Genomic DNA, 6,870 nt, shown 5'->3' with positions numbered 1-6,870 from the left:
ATAAAAAACTCATTAAGAGAAGAAGAAAGAGAGATAATTAATAGTATTAATAACTTTAATTCAGATATAAATTGTAGTATAATTAGAATAGAATATTACACAGAAACTAGTAAACAAGCAATTACTTTAGAATAAAATGATAAACTATGAGTATTTAAAATATTGAAGACAAGATATGGAAGAAATAAGATTAGAAGAAATGCTTATGAAAGAAAATTTAATCGAATATTTTAGAACAAAAGATTAGAATATTAAGAATACCTAAAAAATAATATAGAAGAATTACAAAGACTAAGAGAAAAAACTAAAGAATATTACAGTAAAACATTTAATCAAATACCAGTTAATCACTTCCCAAGATATGAACAATAAACTAAAAATAAAAATATTTAGAGAAGCTAAGAAATATCCACGTACAAATAAAAATAAATCCATTACAATAGATCTATTAAAGTTATCTGCACCCCCTACAACAATAGTTCTATTAAAGTTATCTGTACCCCCTACAATTGGTTTTGTGTTGATTCTTGGTTAATTTGTTAATGTTGATGTTGGTGTAAAGATTTATTTTTATGTTCTTAATTTTTAGGCTACAAATTGCAATTATTTTAGATTAAGAGATTTGGAACGAGTTGACGAAAGATTAAAATTTATTCTTTCGAGATTGGTGAACAAGATTAATTAGCTAAAAAAGAATTACGAGAGTGTTAAGATGCAATTGAATAAGCTTGAAAGCTTGAAGACTCAGGGTCATAATCCATCAACATGAATTTAGACGATTTGGAGTTAAAACAGGAAAATGACTTTGAAAATATGCAGACTAAATTTCAGAGTCTCAACATCAAGACAAGTCGTTCAAAAATGAAGAATAAAGTAGACGAAAATGTGATGGTTAATTTGAAAGGGAATGGCAAGTGCGATTTGAAAGACAAAAGAATGGAGATGAAAAAAAAAGAGCATGTAACTTTACTGGAAAACTCCTTTGTTGTATGATTATATGTGTAGGTGTTTTTGTTGTTAGTTTTGTTATGCAATTTGGCAACATGAAGAACAGTCTAATTAAGTTATTGTAGTATGTAGTTGGGACTCATTTTGTGTAGAAATGGAATTGAAATTTGCTATGCTAAGCTAACAAAGTATGTAATAGATCATTATTTTATGGTAATCTGACTTTAATTTGATCTTATTTTGGTATTGTTATACTCTTTTGTTTATGATAAAAAGGATAATGTATTATTATGTAAATAACCTAAAAGAAGCAACAAAACAGAACTTGCAATTTGGAAGAAAAGCAAAATTAACATTGCATTCAAGCAAGAGACTGAATATTAGTACATTTACATAAGATATTCACGAGTGACACCAAAATATTGTCTTTGTGGGACAATAACAGCTTAAAAGATCCAAAATATTGTCTTTGTGGGACCAAAATAGTAGCTTCATTATTTCATACAAGAAAAGTAGCTAAGTGACACCAAATTAGTAATCAACAGACGACTATAGTTTCCAGGGGTCTCGGAGTTGTGAAGAGGATGAGGTATGCATGGTTGTATTGTTTAAATGCCTTGATTGAACTCTTATTTGTTGGAGCCTTCTTGTTGTGATTGCTTTCTTGCCTTTCCACTTCAGTCCACTTGAAGGTTTGAAGTCAATGTCTCCAGATACAACTGTTGATTTCATTACTTGCTTAGGTCCAGTGGACACTATTCTCCTACTTGACAGCCCAGGCTACAAAAAAAAAGTTGTTTAAGTTCAAGACATCATAGGAAAAGAACACAAGCACTGTGAATGTTTTCAGTTACATTAATGGTTGTGAGGGCATTTTTAGCTTAAAACACACCCATTCTAGTCATTCTTGGTCTTTTATATTGACTTGTGTTTCCAACCACTTTTCCCCTTTCTCTAGCAGCAACAATTGTCTCTCTTGGTGTAAAATTTGAAGCATCATGTGTTGTACTACCTTGAGAACAGGTAAACCAACTTTCAAGTGGATAACCACTTCCTCTACCCCTTTCTCTGCCACTTCTAGTTCTTAATGACACTCCAATATTGTGTAGAGGGATTTTTGGTGTCGTAGATGGTTTAGCATGTGTTGCTCTTCCTCTATAGTTTGGTGGTGTTGCAAAATCAGTACCAACAGATGGAACTGATTCAACATATGTTGCTCTTCCTCTATAGTTTGGTGGTGTTGCAAAATCGGCACCAACAGATGGAACTGGTTCAGCATGTATTATTTTTCCTGTAAAGATTGATAGTGTTGCAAAATCAGCACCAACGGATGAAACTGGTTCAGCATTTATTGATCTTCCTCTAGAGTTTGTTGGTGTTGCAAAATCAGTACCAACGAATGGAACTGGTGCTTTTCTAAGTCTCTCACTCCCTCTCTTTGCAGCAGGTTCTTCATCAGTATTTGTTTGTTTCTAACAAACAAAGGATAAGGATATGTATTAGATATTTATCTTTTTTTAGAAAGGTAACATAAATGCAGTAGATGGTTATAAACATAGTAAAATAAACAGTAATAGATAAATTACCTTTGGTCTACCCCTTTTTTTTTTTAGCATGATGATTCTGCAACACTTGCTGCCTTTGGAGTAGCAACATCACCACCACTTCTCTTCACAGGACAACCTCTTTTGTTGTGACCCTTTACATGGCATTCACTACATGTCATATTAACTCCAGTTTTAGGCAATTTTTCAGAATTCTTGCTTTCACCAGATTCCTTTATTCTCTTCTTTTTTGGCCTGCCTGGCAGTTTTTTCTATCTTTGGTGGAGCAACAAATGAGTTTGTAGATAAAGGCCACAGTGACGTGTTACTCATTGATTGCATGAAATGTGAGTAAGTGGACTTGTATCTCTCTTTAGAGTAGCATGGATCAATGAAATCTAGTGGGTCATATTGCTTATGCAACATTGCAACTAAGGCATTTTGACATGGTATCCCCTTCAACATCCAAGATCTACAACTACACTCCTCTTTTGACAAACAAACAGAGTGTTGTTTATATCCCTCCATAACTTCATAACCTGTTACTCCATTGAACTCTATGGTACAACTCATTGACTTATCAATATTTTCCCCTAAAACTTTAATTGACATTGGAGAGAAATTAGTGATCCAAATTCTTGGAAATTCACTTAACTTGGCTATCCTAGTCATGACCTTGACTCTTATCTCTTCAAACATACTAATAATACTCTTATGTCTTGCTGCTAAAATCCATGAATTAAAACTCTCACGGAGATTGTTATCTATAGAATCACACTTGACTTGACAATTAAAATAAACCTTGCACCAATACTCTTTATTATAGTAAAGTAGATCAGTAACAATGTTCTTACCAAGTTTAGATAATTCATTCAAATTTTCCCTGAATTCAGTTTCAAAAGTGCTTCTAGCACACTTCCAAAATGCCATCTTCCTTTGAAGACCCCTCCAATCCTTTGACCAATTTGCAAGGATGTGTCCAGCACACCTTCTTTCCTCACAACTTGATAACAACTCCTTAACAGGCAAATCAAGTCCCTAAAAACATGAATGTTATTAGTAAAAGCAAAAGCATACATAAATATATTTTTTCCCAGAATGAAATATAAATTGCAATAAAAAAAGAGTGAACAAAAGAATATCTTTTGCATGTCTAACATAATAGTGAAACCACATCCATCTCCTAATCCCAGGTCATCTTGCGGATAGAAAAAATCTAGCTTCATGAATTTTTGTTCTCTTTTGGCACTACAGCCCAAACAAGTGGAAGCATTTGGTTGTTTCCATCCTTAGCCACAGTAACCAGCAGCTGAGCCCTACATACTCCATTTAAGAAACAACCATTAACACTTATAAATTTTCTGCATAACCTGAATACCATCTTGATTGCTTTAAAGCAGATGCAGAATGCCTCAAACAGTGGCCTACCAAGCTCATTAGCTTCACCAAGTTTAACCACACAAGTACTCCCTGGATTGGACTTTAACAATTTATCCTTATAGTCAAGAATTTTGCCATACTCTAGAATGTGATCACCTATAATCTCATTCAAAAATCTAGCTCTTGCTCTCCTAGTTGTTGTCTTTCCTACATACAGCTTAAACTTCTTTCTAATTAACTGTTGTAATTTGAAAATTCTGATGTTAGGTTGCTCAATTACATCCTCTCTCGTAGCCTTGGCCAAGAATCTTGTGTTGCACAAGTAATTTCTGGTGGCCCTATCACAATTGTGTACTGGAATGTAAGTCCTAATAATAAAGTTATTGGACTTTGGATCAAGACTTGCATACAATAACCACCTGCAGTTTTCCTTGCTGCATCTCACCCTAACTCTATTTGGCTCATTTACATACTTTTCAATTTGAATCCTTTTCTGAATTGCATACTTAGTCATTGCCTCTCTAAACTTTTTCACACTTGCAAAAGACATACCCAGCTGCCACATAATAATATCACTATCAGGGTCATGCTTTACACTATTAGTTATACCTTTTTTTCTTTGTCTTCTACTTCTAGACAAGTTCAATCTCATGTTATCTCCTTCTTCAAGACAACTAGAATCTGTATCAGTTTCATAGCTGCCAGGATCAGAACTACCATAATATGGTTCATCACCCACTAACCTCCCTTCTAAATTATTTCTCACTGGGAAGTCTCATCAAATCCCAGATCTGGTCCAGCTTGACCACAAGGGACTTCATGATTGTCTGTAGGAATTCTCTCCCTTCTTTTCTTCCTCAAGAAAGCCCTTTGCTCAGCCCTCAGTTGTTTTACCTCCTCGTGGACATCACTTCCATAGTCATCATCTCCAAGTAAATTTGTTGCTTTTTCATTTTCAGATTATGTACTATCATCACTAGATTCATCAGATCCTTTTACAGAATAGTCACTATCATCAGAATCTGATGAATCAATGTGATGATTTACTAAATCTGAAGGATCAGCAGTATTTGGAGCAATTGGATTTGATGTGGAAGTAATGTTTGAGGCAGTATTTAAAGCTGCACCAACCACATTTTTTAAATAAGGCTCACCTACTTCCTTACCCCCTATTTCTATACCAACACTATTTTCAGTGGTCCTCACATCTTTATAAAAAGCATCACAAGATTTCTCCTCAGCCATGTGCACATATACATACAAAACAACACCATTTTGCAAAGTCTTGCATATTGTTAATAAAATAACATCATTGTCTATGTTACCTAAAATGCAACTATTGGGTGGCCTTATACCCAAGTTCTTTAATATAATCCTTCATCTCAAAATAAGAAACATTATCCACATCCACATTAAAATATTCATTCATTAAACCACCCACATAACTTGCATCTTCACCATCATACAATAAGGTCCCATCATGATAGAATCTTAAAGTTATAAATGTAAACCCACTCATACCTATATGCAAAGAATAGTATTATTAAAATCAGAACAGTTCATCGTTAATATTATTAGAACCAAAACAGTACAAACAAGTAAATTATTAATGTTTATTTTCATTAATTCAACAAAAGAAATTGACAAGTTCAACAAAAAATGATACTTTTTTGGTTGTCTAAAACTTAGAGAAGTTTTAAACTCTTCATCTATGTGTTTGTCTAATAAAGTGACAAAGACACACCATCTAACAACTATGTCATATTCTTATACTTTTTCCTTTCTCTTGTGGATAATTTAAAAAGAAACAAAACAACCACAAAAGGTCTATCTTTTATCATAATAAATGTACATCCTATGTTACTTTACAAAAAGCACAAAAGGTCCTTTTAGCACAAAAGGTCCTTTTAGCACAAAAGGTCCAACTTTATGACTATATATAGGATGCACAAGAGATAACATCAGTAGTGTATAAATCCACATTGTAACATTCCAACAATCACAAAAAGTAGATACTGAAAAACTATCTAGGTCATGCATGTACCAAAATCAATATATCTAGGTCATGCAAGTACCAAAATCAAACCAACAATCAACACTGGTAACAAAAACTAACAAAAACTCGACTTCAATTCCATATAATGGCAAAATCAGACAAAAAAACAAATCTATAAAAACTCGACCATAAATCGATATTGTAAGGCAAACCCTAACTAGATATGCTTCATAACAAAATCAGAACACAAATATTACCACAATCAGAACACATATTAACAAAAGAGCATCACACGTTACATTTTTCTTGAAAAAAATCCAAAGTCAAAATTTAATCCTAACAAAATATACCACAATCTAACTAAAATTCAAACTCAAAACAGATTAGAAGTCACAAATAACTAACCTTTATGTTTAGATATTGAAGATTAAGGATGATTTTTTTTTTTGAAGAAATCGCAGCTGATCCAAACGTATAAAGTGATTTAGGATGAACTTGGGTGAAAATTACCACCGTCAATCGACTAACATTTGGCCAAAATATCACTTAGAATGAACATTTGTTAAAGTTTTTGAATTTGGAAAGTGAAAATCTTCTCCAAAATGTTAAAAGTTTTGGTAAAGTAATGTTTAGGTTTGCTTATCGTTTAAGGAAATGGGAAAGTGAAGAGTTTGAGGAAGGAAATGGGAAAGTGAAGAGTCCAACTTAGTGAACCGTGGGTCCCACCAGAATAATTACGCGTGTATTACACGCCCAAACTTTTGGCTGAAAATATTTGCCACGTAGGCAGTCAAGGGTGTAAATAATACACTTTTATTTAGTTCAGGGGTAATAGGACCCCCCCCTGAAGTTGAGGTGTGTCACAGCTTTTTCGACTATAGTTCAGGGGGTAACAAACTATTTTCTCTTTTTTTTTTTAATAAAAATTTAAATTTGAAATCTTTTTTTTTTGGAGATCAAAATTTAAATTTGAATTGAAAGTGAGTGATAGTAAATATTGAA

This window comes from Capsicum annuum, chromosome 8 (genome assembly GCF_002878395.1).
Source record: "Capsicum annuum cultivar UCD-10X-F1 chromosome 8, UCD10Xv1.1, whole genome shotgun sequence".
Lineage (NCBI taxonomy): Eukaryota > Viridiplantae > Streptophyta > Magnoliopsida > Solanales > Solanaceae > Capsicum > Capsicum annuum.
Note: the sequence above shows the minus strand (reverse complement) of the source record.